Source organism: Athene cunicularia (assembly GCF_003259725.1).
Source record: "Athene cunicularia isolate RWA chromosome 2 unlocalized genomic scaffold, athCun1 chr2_part1, whole genome shotgun sequence".
NCBI lineage: Eukaryota > Metazoa > Chordata > Aves > Strigiformes > Strigidae > Athene > Athene cunicularia.
Window position 1 is genome coordinate 92,729,574 of NW_020799095.1, and position 16,093 is coordinate 92,745,666.

Genomic DNA, 16,093 nt, shown 5'->3' on the forward strand with positions numbered 1-16,093 from the left:
CCACAGACAAGCAAGAGTGCAGTGTAACAACAAAAGACCACTACTAAGAAGAACAGACTATCAATTAGCAAACTAGACAACAAATATTAAAAGATTAGATATTCTTTCATTTCCCTTAGAAAAGAAAAAAAAAAAGAGCTTCAGAATGTTCGAGATAATGCTTTGTCTTTCATGAAACTATTCTTAGGTCTATTAAGCAAATAATATTTTTAAAAGATACCATCAGAGATCTATGACATTGTTTGTCTCTAAAAAAAAAAAAAAAAAAAAAAAAAAAAAAAAAAAAAAAAAAAAAAAAAAAAAGTAACTTTGAAGCATATATTTGTAAAACTTTGCATTAGATCACAAAAAATCAAATATACAGTATACAATATTCAAATATAAAAACACCTTGCCAATCCTAGGTTTTCTTAGCACATGCCTTGGGGATAATTTGAATGAGTTGTTCTTTTAACACAGATGAGCAAATACAGTGCAAGATTTTCAACCAAAATTTGATCGAATTTGCTTTGACAATATGTGTACCCCTTTGGTGATCTTTCTGCAGGAATGTTTGAAGGATTGAGTTTTACTGGAAAGAGCATTAGCAGAAAGTAAATTTCAAAGATGCAAGTGAATATTTGCAAAGCCAAGGCTTTAGACAAATAGTTGCAAAATCTTTTCCAGTCCTAGAAAATTAATTCCGCATTCATCTAAGAAGAAAAAAAAAAAAAAGTGATACAGCTGACACTTCAGAAATAAATAACCAGTAAGTTAGTGTTTTAGATGCTCATAACAAATGATCCATGAACACACAAGCTGCACAGAACTATACAAACTAAACAAAATGAAAAGCAAAGCCTGCAAATAGATCATTTGAATGTTTCTAAATATATTCAAGGATATTCTGGTTTGCTCATTTATTTCATTCCACATGCAGACAATAGGCTAAATTTGTTAAATAAATCCATTGTTGCAAATTATTCACTAAACCCTAATCAATAATGCATTTTGTGGTGGATTCACTTTGACAGATGTCACTATTACTAAAACTAATGTCTTGTAATAATGTAGTACAACGTGAAACTTCATGAATATTTGGCTGAACAAAGGTTTGCACTGGGATCATAGTTAATATTTGACACCGTTAACTCCAAATACATTTATCATATATGAGAAAGAATATGATCCAAATGATGCAACATGTTTCTAAACATGTATGAAGTGCAGAATGGAAAAAAAAATATTAATAATGGCAAAAATATATTGAAAAAAATAATAGTCATATATTGAAATACATTAGTACACCTTTGTGGAGATCTAGCATTATTCTCAACTATTAAAACTGCATATTTAGATACCTCAGATAACTGAGACATCCAGAAAAAAAATTAAATACCTGAATACATTCTTTACTGCTAGTTGGCCTTATAGTTGAGAAATACATCTTCTAAGCAACATAATTTTGATGATATACTGTGTTAATACATCTTAAGAGCCATGTTGGTTTGATGATGTACACACACTAATGACAGGCCAGCTGGTAGCAAGAGAAATTAATTTTGCAGTTGTCATTCTATTGTTTTGACAGATTATGTAAAGAGAATTATTTATAAAACTAAAATAAATTTGAACTTTCATTTTTAAAATTATACCTATATTTTATGCGTATATGGGGAGAGATAGACATATATTTCTGAGAGGTTATGAAATACCTAAGAAATGTGCTGTATGTTTTGAAAAACCTCTCTCGAGCTTTTTTGACTATCTGTTTGAGGCTAGTTTCTTTTCCATAATATCTACTTTTTAAATTGTTTTGCCATTCGGACTATAGATATATAAACAGACACAGTTAAATTTTCAAAACTGCATTTATACCCCTAAAATTAATCATAGCTGTTATGGAGAGAGGGAGTTAAGAAACATAGTTTTGGGGGAACGTTCACAGAATGGGTCCAATGCCTGTGATCTGTTATCAGTTTATCCAAATATTTCATATGTGGGCTTCATAGTAAAACTGATAATTCACTGAAAAGGGGTTTCAGAAAATATGGGTGTATTGATGTCCAGTATGTAGGATGGTGTAAAGCTTAGGAGCTTAAGATTTTAAGCATGTGTACTAACTGCTTGAGAAAGAGGGTTCTAGATGGAGCTAAAACCTGCAAACAAAACCTTTTTAACTGTTACCATCACCTTTACCTTCACAGTGGCTCCAAATGTATAAAGCACTACAAAATTAGAAAAACTGTAAATTATATATTAACAGCCTCTTATCTGCAAAAGGAGAAAGAATATCCATTCATTTCTTTCCTAGACATCTCATGCCAGAGATACTAGACAGCCTTTCCAGCTTATTTTAATATCTTTGAAGGGACCATCGCTGTGACAATGATGCTCCTTTCTTGTTTTCACTCTGTCATTCAAGGTAATTGACTGTCATCTTTGCGGTAACATTTAATATTAGAATAGTTTGGCTCTGCTTTTTGGGTTCTCTTTCACTATGATTTCTTTCACAGATCTTTTGTTTTCAATTTTATTTTTCGTCAGGATTCACTTTGCAGTAGCAACAATAGATTTTTCTGACATTTTTCCATGTATTTCTACTTCCATCATACATACATAAGCAGCAAAGGTACAGGCAAAATTTATTTTTTTGCTCACTCTTATCTCATAGATTGCCACCAATCACCAATCTCATAGGTTGTCTGACAGAAAAATAAAAAAATAATTACATGAGCAACATCCCCAAAATACGAAATAAAATACCAACCTCAGAAGTCTGCAGTTGAGATTGTTACTTAATGCTAAAACAGAAGACAGGACCTTATTTACAACAGAGCATGGTTTTCTGTCATTCTGCTTTCATAATTTTGATCTAATTAAAAGTTGCTATTTCCCCTAGACAAATTTATGTCATAATATCTATATTTATATAAAAGCAATTGCTTCATTATTAAACCCTTTATTGTAACTGTTGCACAACTGAAAAAGAACAGGATATTCATGAAGGCAAATCAAGTGCAAAAGCTTAAAATATTTAATGTGACAATATGGGAGTATTTTAGTAACACTCTTCATGTAACTGTATTGGGTAGATATTCTTCAGCTGCCCAGGCACAGTGAGTTTTGTCTCAGTCACCTGTCTACCTTTATGTTAGCATCTTAAAAATCAAGAAAAAAAAAAAAAGTTTTTCTCTATAACCAATTTATTATTTTACTCAATAAGAATCTATAGAGATTTTCCACCTTTTCATATAATTTTTAAAAGATAATTTTAGAAAAGTGCTCAAAGTATTTTGCTTATCTGAATTCTTTAGGTACTTCTTTCTTGAAGTTAACTGTCTGAGGCATTTGCTTGGAAAAGACAGAGTCACTGTTTTTCTTTTGCTTTTGTTTACTAACTCCTTACTAACCATATGTAAATACATGGATATGTGGAGAGATATATAAATACATAATCAACTCAGTATCCATGTAATTCAGAGGTTTAAAATTAGTTGCAAACAAATACAGAACAAAATTATCTGTTAACTTTTTCTGGATACATTTTCCCCTGGATTAGTTCATTGCAACAATTCAAAAGAGGGTTTGATGGGTGGGAAAAGTGGCACAAGCTGAATGAAGAAAATTAGTTAACTGGATGAGGGTGCCCCAGCACCCCTCTTTGAGTGTATCATTGCTAGATTTTCTTATACTGTCTCAAGGACACATAGTCCTGAAGAGATGGAGGGAATGACTCTGTGGTGAGACCTAGATCCTACACCAAGGAAAGCCTAGAGGTAGCTTTATCTAGGCACAGGACTTTCAAATTTCTGAACAGGTAAACCAAAACTTTCTTTATGTGTCTCCAAATAACATAGAGCTAAAATTAACAATCTTTCAGATTTCCTGGCAAATGCAATAGATTTGTATAATAAATATTCTGTAAGACCTTGGATACTAAGGCTTTTAAGTATCTCTCTTGAATTTTCCTTAAGATTTGTTTTTCTAAGTTGCATTTTATTTTATTATATTATATAACAACATACTGTATTACAAAATTAAACCTCAAAGTTAAAATGAGGAAAGTTAATCTCTCTTTAAAAGAATAAATAATATGTGACAGATAACTGAAGAAAAAGGAAATCGTGATTTTATGGATAAAGTTTAAAACTGTTGGAAAAGAGAGCAACATTTATTTGCCCAGTATGTTGCTGAGGTTTTGAAGGTTCTTGGGTAACATTTCAATAAAAGACTACTGATTTTTAATACCTGAGTTCAAACCTCAAGGGCTCTGTTGCTAAGAATAGCTCCCTAGTGAAATCTGTAGGGCTTCTGGGAAAAGAACAATCTACCTGGTGGCATCCAGTATCTAATAAAATATAGACCTGTTTTTTTTTTTTTTTTTTTTTTTTTTTTTTTTTTTTTTTCCCCCAATAGAAAACAGTTGCTAGTGTATAAACTGCATTTAGAAATGACTGGAAACAAAATTCACGAAAGGAAGTGCAAAATATAAGCTGAGCCTTTACTTCTAGGGCTGTGTAGTTGTAGTCTAGATCTAGGATATTTTTCAGCACCTGTCAAGTAATATTAATCAGGTTAAATTATACTTCATGAATATGCAGTTTTTTTGTTCATTATCATGGGCTGCACTTCCATTTATAAATAATGATGTGGTTTTATTGCTACCATAGATAACTATTAGAGATATATTTTAAATAGTTTTATTAGCAACATTGTATCTAAAATCTCCACAGAAATACATACAATTTTTATACTGTCATTTCTTCCATTAATTTATTTTTCTTTTGTGCTTGAATTGGGATATACCTCAAATATATATACCTTAGATATATGTGTTAAAGACTTAATGCCTATGTCAGAGAAAATTAAACACACATTTGGAAACATGTACTGTTTTTAAGCATAGTATTGATTTTTATTCTAGTACTTTCACATCCGAAGAAAAATGCTATAGCCTACTAATGCTCCTGGTATGACTATTTCTACCACTACCATTACAGAAGAGTTACTATTTAACTCTTCAAAAAAATCAACAAAAAAACCTCCACAAACCAACCAACTTTGTTTCAGTTCTTTTGATTCACTCGCTGTCTGTAGTTTAATGAGTTAGACTTCTATTTTCCGGTCATTCATGTGAAAAGGTTAAAGTGATTGCACTCAAATAATTAACCTCAAATTATGCTTTTAAATCATTAAAATGCTTTTCAGGTTAAGACACTTGAAACCTAAGAAATAAAAGATTAAACATATCTTTAGCATTTTGAAGGCAGGAGTCAATATTATGTGTAGTATATAATTTACTAGCAATTAAAGATTCAAAAACTATAGCTTAAAGATCCAAAAATTCAAGCTTGTCTATGCTATTTTTCATTTCAAAATCAGATAGAGTAAGCATCAATGTGTCATAGACTCCTAATGCTGAAAAAGAAAAATCACTTTCCTAGCTATATTTAACAATCATGCACAGGCGAACTGTGCTTGGGAAACCTGCAGACCCACTGGATGTGTAGGTCTGCAGTTCTTCCCCATCTGTGCTTCAAAGCTTGTGAAACCATCTGACAGCTACGTCTGACATAGGAGGAAGAGTCCAGAAACATTGTGTCCTACTGCAGACTGGCCTGCAAGGATTGTAGAGGTGGCAAGTGGGAGAGCAGGAACATCATGTTCTTGCTACAGAGCTCCCAGCTGTTAGAGATCAGGTATATGGCAATGCTTTGTAATTATTTGTATTTCTTTAGTGTCTAAAGACTCCAGCTGCGATCAATGCACCACTGTGTAATCTCTTACTGTGTAAAAGATGGGCACTATTCCAAAAAGTTTAGGATCTGAACAGTCAAGGCAGAAAGATAAAAAGAATCGTTTTCAAGAAGAGAAAGAAAAGACATGGTTGGTATGAATAATGCCAATCTTAGGTTTGAAAAATACAGTTTTAGACACTTTAAAAAATAATTAATTTGGGGGATGAAAGACAAGGAGAGATATGCAGACAGAAACATCTAAATGGGAAGAATTAAAAAAAAAGGAAAAAGACATTCAAACAGGACACAAAGGAAGTGAAGATAGAAGATAAAAGGAAATAGAAGACAGAAAAGAATATGGACAAAAGAGAGTTCATTCACAGACCTTTGGAAAGGAGTGGCTTCTTGACTAATCTTTAATAAAGTAGCTAATTTTCATCACTGAATATAGTAAATGTGTGTATACATACCTAAAACAAGGGTTTGGTACCATGTGGTATATCTTTTCTGATGACATTAATAGACAGCTTAGTCCAACATAATTGTCTAAAGAACTGATGATAATGATAGTGAAAAATTTTTCAAAGTAATTGTGTTTTCCTGGGTTTATACCAAGATCTACTGGGTATACGAAGTCATAGCCAGCTAGCAAAGAGCTGAGTAGATCAGGGTATTACTGGCATTTTAAGTAGATGACACTTTACGCAAAAAAAAGATTATTGTGTCATGAGAAAAAATATATTATAAACCACAGTAAAAGCAGAAGGTTATTTAAGTGATGTAGACAGGAATACAGTCCAGTGAATTTCAATAAAATACAACAAATTATTTTGCAAAAAGCCTGAAAAAAACTTTGGAAAAAGTAAAAGGTTCTAAATGTTCCAATATGTGGTTTGTATCTCTGAATGACATCACAATATTACCTAACTGTACTGCTATAGGTCCTCAGGAGTTGCATATATCAAACCAGTTGGCTAAGCTGTAGTGTTACATTTCCTGTTTTGTGGGTTTTTTCCTTTTCTTTTTATCTCAAGCTGTATCTGGTAAATGGAGGCAAACACTACCCTAGGAAATTGGACAGTAGGAGGAAGAAGATATTGAAAAAAAGACCCTTTTTATAATGGTGAGTCATTTGCATTTTAGATAAAGTTTTATCAACAATTTGATCACTTGAAGGATATATTTGTATTAATTCTTCAGGGAAATTCTAATGTATTAGTTACAATACTAAGTGCGGTTTTTTAAAAGATGATTACTTCATGTTATAAAAAAGGCCAAAGTCCACAAGGGGCTTCTGGGTGAATTATTTACATGCGTTGTAACAACTGACTAATGTAAGTTTACCCAAGAAATCAGGAAACTACATAATTCCAGTTCTCTAGAGTAAATAGTATATATTTTACCACTCCGCAATTCAGACTTCATTTGAGTTTATTGCTCAGTATGAATAAAAGAAAATGTAACAGCTGATCTGTGAGAGCCTTATACATAACACTGCCCAAAGTCCCAAAGAACTAAACTTGATCCAGGTGTTAACTGGATAGATTCTTCTCTGACCCATCATTCATGCTTATCACATACACTGTGGCTGTGCACACCTTGGTCACCAGTTAGCTAGACTACAGAAAAATCTATTTTCCTAAGCAATCCTATAGAAAACAGTGGTGCCATGTTGCTGACCTAGCATTCTTTGTACACTACAGTGTTTACACAGACGGTAGTATTTTGTGATTTATGTTGACCTTATATATTTGATTAATTTTCACATGGTTACCAGGAGGAGATGGGGTTGCATACAAGGTAATTAAGGAGAAATCCTGGAATTTGAATGTCGAATATTATTGAAGGTTGACTCTCTCATGTAATATCGGGTCAGCATCAAAGTTTAAATTGTAAATAGGAAGAAATCCCCTCTTAGACTGGAGTCAGTGCTTCAAATAGAATTTTAAATCAATGTGTTACCATTTAAGATTATTTTTGGGGGAGGTCATAGGTGGAGTCAGTGGTTGTTTAACTAACACATTACAGTCTCTCCAACCCATAGAAACAAAAAATAGAAAAAATTAGTAATGGATAGTAGTTTCTTTGTAAGGTGATTACATGACAAAGGCAGGTTAAATTCCTTATAAAAATAGAACAAAAATTTCCTCTCCTCTCAACATCTATTTTGAGTTAAGGAATATTTTTCTGGGGTCTCCAAATCCATAGTTTTCTAACATAATATCAGAGGGTATAATTCCCTTTGCTACAAAGAAGAGAGAGGTTTAAAGGACTGGAATTTCATCTCTATAGTCCCCAAAAGAGCAAGAGGAAAAAAGCTGTACTGATCCACTGTTTCAGTAATGTCTTTCTCATTGTAAAAGTCATTCTTTGCATACAGAGTGGAAATAGTATCTGCATTCTTTGTTATTCTCTAGCAAATTGACTTATCTGCTCCACTTCAGACCAGAAGTCCGAATTGTAGTATATAAATGTGACAATTTCCTGATAAATCAAATTACACTTTAACTATAAATTCTTACAAAACGGGACTCATATTTGCTGTTTTTTTTCATTAGAGGATATAAATTCTGGGTATGCAGGGGTTTACTGTCTGGGCAGTGGAGAAAGCAAGGTGGTAGTCACTATCAGGAATTTATCCTCTAAGTCGGTATATAGAGAACTCACACACTGACACTTTAAACAGTCAGCTCCCTCTGTAAGCATAAACCCGATTATATCTCATGTCACAGTTAACTAGCTTACAATATAGTAGTGACCTGTTTAAAACAAGCCTAACCATTCAGCTAAAATTGGTTTGGCCTTTTCTTCACTTCCAAGATTCTATTTTCAGAAATCCCCCTCGAGCTGTTCAGCTGGCATTATCTGCTTCATTTTCAATCAGTGCTAGTGCCACCACTTTCCACCTTCATTACTGCTCTATAGTCCTAGACATGATGAGCTATCCCAGTAGTTCAGAGATGCAGTGAACAGCCCAAGAAGCCTTGGGCTGCTAGAATAAAACAACAAAGAGCTTTTTATTGTTCCATGATGAAATATGATTTGTTTATAACTTCAGTTTGAAGTTATTGTTTCAGTTTTAATTATTATTGTTTCTATAACAGAACTAAAGTATCAAAATGCGTTAATGTATAACACTGTAACCAATATCCTCCTTATTAAAATGCCACTTATTAAAGTGCAAAGGATGTTATTTTTTCAGACATAGCTTGCAGAACAGAGAAGAATAATTTCTGAGAAATCAAGATTTTTCTTTTTCCTAATATCATGGAAAGATATTTGAAAGATATTAAGTTAGTTCTTCATAGAAGATCATAGAGTAAATTATTTTCATCATTAATGATGTCTTAGTAAAAGACATCCATACAAGGCAGTTAACACCTGAATTTGTTGTATGACTATGTCTTGTATTCTAAAATAATATTGGAAAATGTTGATACCTACTTTTGCAGATACATATTAATGTAATTTTGGATACAGCTTAATTTTAGTACTATTTGTTCCTTGTTTAAAAACAAACCATATATAGAACAGTAAGAAAAGTATAAGTTGAAAGTAAGGCTTTTTCTTTTTCTTTCTTCTTTTTTTCTTTTTCTTTCTTCTTCTTTTTCTTTTTCTTTTCTTTTTCTTTTTCTTTTTCTTTTTCTTTTTCTTTTTCTTTTTCTTTTTCTTTTTCTCTTTTTCTTTTTCTTTTTCTTTTTCTTTTTCTTTTTCTTTTTCTTTTTCTTTTTTTTTTTTCTTTTTCAAAAAACCTGCTGCATGCTTGGTTTTTACTATGTGACTATTTTAAATAATTACTTGATTTTTTTTCCTTTAATGCAATCTCCTTCCTTCTTACCATAGTTGAAGGAGACACACAGTATTTACTGCTGGCAAAGTAATTCAGATTCTCAAGGAGATGTGCTTTTGTTGCTTTACTATTTACTTCCTAACAATCAAGATTTTTTTTTCCACTTATGGGACTGTTGAAACATGAGAAAATAAACAAATGTGGCAGGGTTTCTTAGTTTATAAGGAGTCCATGTTTATTCACTGTAATTCTGTAAGACTTCTGTTTGCATGTGAAAACATATTGGTTCAGCAATCACATGGCTTTAGGAAGACCTTCTGCTTTGCTTTATTGTATTTCATTCCTTATTGTCTCTGATCTTTTATTGCCTCTGATCTTTACTGCTCCAGCTGCTGATTCTTGATAAATAGATCCCTCCTACAAAAGCATGTTTGTGTGAAATAAATAAGATTGCCCTCCACTGCCAATATATTTATTGTTTGCTGACCATTAATGGTTTGGGGACTATGTTATTTAGAAAGGAAGCTTTATGATATACTTCTACTGATGATAACAAAAGAATTTTGATCTTTCATAGATGCTCACATTTTTATTTTAGTTTTTCAAAATTAATCAATCCTTCTGTAGAGACTAAGCAAGCATTTCCAGAAGGAAATATAAACTCATGTCAGTTTTTCTCTCAGAGTTTCCAATTCTCTCCTATTGTTCTCAGTCCATATTATTTTACCAATTCAAGTTTCCCTTATATTAAGCTTCTAGAGCATTTATAAAGTTAGATGTAAGAATATTTCTCAAATCATATTTGTTCTTGAAGAAACACAGACTATTCAGTGGAAGGATTCCTATTCTTAAGGGACTAAACATGATTGAACTACTCTAGCATACCATGAAGAAAGCGAACGACCAAGAAGAACGTACTATGTGAAGATGTTTATATATATTTAGAGAACTATATATATACAATTTATGTATATTACACGTATTTGATATAATTTAAAAATATAAATATGCATAAATTATAAAAAGGTATTTAAAATATATATACTTGTTAATACTTTAAGCATAGAGGTTTCAAAATTGTTATCACATTTAAATAAACAGATTAAGCTGAAGTGCATAAAGCAGATTTCATAAAAAGACACTCAAGGTTAGTGAAGGTATAATTTCAGTTCATCTTATTTTACTGAACAATTTTCTACAACTGAATGATTTCTCAACCTTTCCCACACACTACCCTACTGTATGTGCCTGAACAAATCTCTGGCTTTTATGTCCTATTGATCTAACAGCAGTGTAAAGATCTCAAACTTGACAAGAGTAAACAATGATACCTTTTAGTGATTAATTGTGAGGAGATAATGATTATTATTAACTGTGTATTAGTTTTCTGTATATTCTACCGGAGGTTAAAAGTCACTCCAGAAGTGCTCCTTTGCAATGAATTTTCTATGAGATAATTAAAGTAACAGTTATTAAATAGGTGTAGTGGCATAAGGAATATTAGATTTCAGGCATTAGTTCACAGAATTGATAGCACCTAGTAGCACTTGAACAGTTTGAATTACTTTACACATTTACATTACAGATGTACATTAAAGATGTACGTAAGGATTTCCTGTAATTTCTTAAGGTTATCCCATTTCAGCTCCAAATCTCATTTCTACATGGTTTTATTGACAATATTCCAAAGATGCTGAAAACACAAAGTCTTTTTGTTCTCTGTTATTCCTTCTGTTCCTACTGTTTATTCCCATCTGAAGTCAGAATCTCAGATTGTGGCATCAATCACAGCACAACAATGAAGAGTGATGTCACAAAGGAAGGATTATTATTTCAGGTGAGAGAAAGCAGCTAGAGCGTATTAATTTTTCAGAAACAAAGAAATCAGGTTTTCATACAAATGTCCTTTGTAATACAGAATAATGGAAATGTAATGAAGTCAATATGGAGTGTGACTACAAATAGATTTTTTTCTTAGAGAGATGCTTTTCAAAGCTGTACCACAAGACGACAGTGATCTTAAAGGTGATTCAAACAGAAAAAGAACAAATGAAGGGTGGAATTGTATCTCAATGGCATGAAAAATAAAGAAGCTTGAAAGTTCTATTTCTTTGCCAGTTCCTTCTTTAATCCTTTTATTGTTTTGTTTTCCTTCTTTATATTTTTTTTCCTTTTTAAATAGTACATTGTTTGCAAAAATGGGCAACTTAAAATAACTGAATCATGACATTAACAATTGACAAGACAATAAACCCACACAAATTTAAAAGGTTTTTTTAGTATGTTGAGATACCTTGTTAATAGCTTGTCAATTTAATTAATTAATTTAATTGAAAGAATGGAAAACAGTGAGTATGTATCTGAGAATTAAAACTATACCAGTGAAATCAGAAAGGGTGAAATACAGCATTATCCATTTCTAGTAGGAAAAAACCCCAAACATCTTCCAAGAGTCTCCTGTATATCGATAGAAATTACTATCTCAAAATGGTCATAAATCTTGTTTTAATTTTTCCTTTGAGGTATCACCTTTAAAATCAGACATATATATCTGCCTTTCTTAGGTTCATTAATGTTTTAAATTTAATATCTATCTCAAACTTTTAAAATGTATTTTGAAAACTCAGTAGCTGGATATATGTTCATATACTGTTACAAATAATATAATTATAGATTTTAGTTTCCTGAAATTAAAATATATTTTCTAAGAAAACCACTGGAACTTATTTTTCTCTGACAAAATTCAATAGGTTTTATATTTATACTTACAGATTTAGATACCAAAAAAATTTATAAAACTGAAAACCTGGGCCCACTAAAATTCTGACAGATCTCCCATTGATTTCCCTGGGGAAATTATTTCCTGATTGATAGTATCCTATATTTTGGTTGAATTGCTCAAAGAGTATCTACTCATGTTCCTTTTACAAGGAGAGTTGTTATAGTAGAAGTAGTTTAGAAGTAATAACTATATATTAAAAAAAAATGTCCTGGAAGAAAAAATATTTTCAGAACAAAACTAAAAAAAAGCAACAAACCTAAATATTTTAGAGGGTATGACATTCATTTCAGCTCAATAAATTAATTACAGACATATTTAATTTCCCTCCTTTACTGTCAGAACTGATTACAATGATGACACTGATTCATGGGATATATGCTTACAACAAAGGGAAGATGTTACGTATGAGTTGTCTCCCATAGAAATCTAACTGTGGGTTTGGACTTGATTCTGTTCCTACCTAAATTAATAGACTGCTCCACGAGATTTCAAATTAATGGAAGTCTCCCAGAGATTTCAGATGAGGCCCTATTTTGTATGCTTATGGACTCACTGAGCCTGGTTTTCTTTTGCTATGGAAGTTCCTAACAATTAAGAGAAAGTTCATCTCTGTTTGCATCCTTAACAATAAACCCCCAGAAAAGTCTTCCAGGAAAGTATTTTCTAATTAGGTTTTAAACAAACTCTATTTACTTATAACAGTACTCAGAACATTAAAAACATCTAAGTACATTATTTTACCTTGTAAATTCAAAGTTTTGCTGAAGTACCCTGCATGAAGCAGTTTAATGTGAACAAAAGGCATGAGTAATTCTGGACAAATAAATATAGCAAAAGCTTGTTTGAGATATATACTAACAATACTGCTTTATAACAGTGCATGCTTTCATTGGAATTAGGCTTTAAACTAGAGCTAATATAAAACTGCATTCCAACTAAATTATAATAAAAAAATATCAGTTTAAAACATCACTCTAACATCTTCTGTTTAGAATCTCTTTTAATTTGTTATAAAATTCTGTGTTTTACAAGCCCTTCTTATTTTTTCTCTCAGAAGTGCTAGAAGAGACACCTCAGTTCAGCATCAGTATTACATAGCACAGCCTTAAAAAAACCTAAATAATTTGCAATTAATAATGTCTCACTTCAAGTTGAGGTCTCACTGAATTGGTTCCTGAAGCTGTGTGAGTCCCACATACAGTAGCAGCAACTGTATGTTAAATATAACAGGAATAAAGTAGTGGACCTGTTTGAATGCTAATTACTCCTAAGAGTCTCATTCAGCACAAAATTCAGTATCAACAGTATTTTGGTCTAAAATGTGTCCTTGTTGCAGCAGGCTGGGGAAGGAATAAGAGAATATGAGATGGCCTTTTAACTTTATGCAAACTAAAATGATACTAGACTCAGAATGCAATCTCTGTAACCTTCGTGTTATATAGATGAGACTGAGAAAAATGGAAATATGAAGAAATCAGAATTTCCTTGTCTCTACTCACAGGTTAGTGTTACTACCACTGACAAACTTTTAAGCAAGACAGGCCTTCACAGAACTGCAAGAAATCAATTAATTTTTTTTTTTCTGTAGACTGACTGGGACCCAACATTTGCATGCAATGTGAAGTAGGATTTCTGTAAGGACCAGAAATCATTCTTAATTTTGGAAGAGGTTCTAGGTAGAGGACTAGAACTAGATAAGCCAAATTTCAGGCTTTTTTAGGCTTTTTTTTTTTTTTTTTTGGTTATATTATGAAAGACTTACTTAGAAAGAAGTTTATCTAGAAAGAAAATAATTTCTTTCAAAAAAACACCTCCTACATGTGTAATATCATTCACTGCTGAATGCAAAAGCTCTGCTTTATGTTTATTGAGACATAACTATTTTGTGATTTAGCCCTCTGATATGCAACTAGCAAAGATGGTGATAGCAGTTTCAATTAATAGAGCAAAATGGGATTCCAAGAAATGTGAGAAAAATATAAAAATAAATGCCAAGATTCCAGAATTTCTCTTAAGAATTATCAGAAACCCAGAAGGGAGAGGATGGAAGACATCTTGAAACATCAGGAAGAGGAGGGGAGTGTGACCTTATCCAGAAAGGAAACATCTTAATGAAAAATCAATACCATTATCATCTCTGGAACAATTAATATATTACATTTTCCTTTTGCTTTTACAAGTCTTCAAATTAGCACAAAAATGGATAATGAGAACAGGCAAGCTGAGAGACTTTTCCTGCCTTTCTCATATTTATTATCTAAATTTTAGTTTATGTATTATGCATCTGTTTAGTTGGGTTAGTTTGTTCAGTCAAGATACTTTGTTTAGAAATCTGCATCTTTTATTCCCTGGCTTTTTTGTTGTACCATGTCTTTTTTTCAAAGTGTATTTGCTTTAGAAAATAGAAAGCCATGGTCTCCACTGGTTTACATAAGAGATGGTTGGTTGCTTTCTTTGAAAAGAACAGTATCTTGGGCCTCCTGAATACAGTAAATAAAATCAGTAGTAGATGATATACTGGTTAATGCTATGAATATAGAAGTAGATTGCAGCACTTATGCTTATAGATGGTATAGCAGTGGACAGACCCCCCCCAGCTAGCAGATGTTGTCTGGCAAAGCTGGTTAGGACTCTGTGAAAGGTATTGATTTGTAAAGGTAAAGCCATGGAAACGCCCTTTGGCTCTACATGGAGCCACAAAATGACTGGACTATTAGGAGTTTGTTTCAGTGCTAGACATGGGTTAAATGGTGCAGCTTAGCTGATATATGATTATGTGAGCTGCATACTTAACTTCCATTTTTAACTCTGAAAGTCCCCATGTGTATCTCAGCACAACATTGAGAGTCTATTGCAGGAGAGTTTTAGTAATGGTTTGTTTTTCTTGCAAAGGATGACTTTACAATCTTTCACTAGAAAGAAGGAAAGAGATGGGTGGCAGAAAGCAGCAAGAGCAGGGTGGGTCCCTGAGGATCAGAGCACCAAGAGCTCCCGACGGGTCTGTCAGGGCAGGGCTTGGCAGCCAGGGCCTGTCTCACCGCCCCAGACAGGAGCAAGAAGATGGGGGCACCAGGGACAGCCCCATCTCCAGGCACTGGGCAACTCCCTGGGGATGAGGATGGGCCAAGGCCAGGCTGCAATATGAGTCTGCAGGTGGTCCCATGGCCAGGTGGGGCAGGGCTGTGTGGAGATGGAGACCCACTCAGCTGGGATGTTGCTGAGGCAGGACCTGACAGCCTGGTGGGGCTGCAATGGGGTGTTGGGCTGTGGGGGGAGCCCTCGAGGATGGGCAGGGACACACAGTGCTGGTGGTGCCTCAGGGCCATGGCAACGGGGAACATTTTGTTTAGGTGACATGATAAAATAATGAGAAATAATACATTAGAGATACTAAAAGACCAGCAAAATAGGCATTGCTAGAGAACAGGATAAATGCAATTTGATAGGCATTTGAGATGAACCTTCATCAAATTCTTTGGTGGAAGACATTCGATATCACTTTTGTTTTGCCTACAGCAGACACCCTCATCCATTCTTGATGTTTCATTTTACACAGTCATACTCTCTGGGCTTTGTTTTCAGATTTGAACTAGAAGGAATCCAAGGTTTTTAAAAAAAGCCTTATTAAAACCTACAAATCTTCTGGTACACAGTTGTAGAAACTGACATTGGATAGATTTTCTGTCTGAAATTGTAAGTATCTTTTAAGCCTTAGCTCCTGGTTTCTCAGGGACTTCTTCCCCAAACCAGACAAATCACAAAAGATCCTTTTTACTTTCCAATTACTGTAGAGCACCTCAA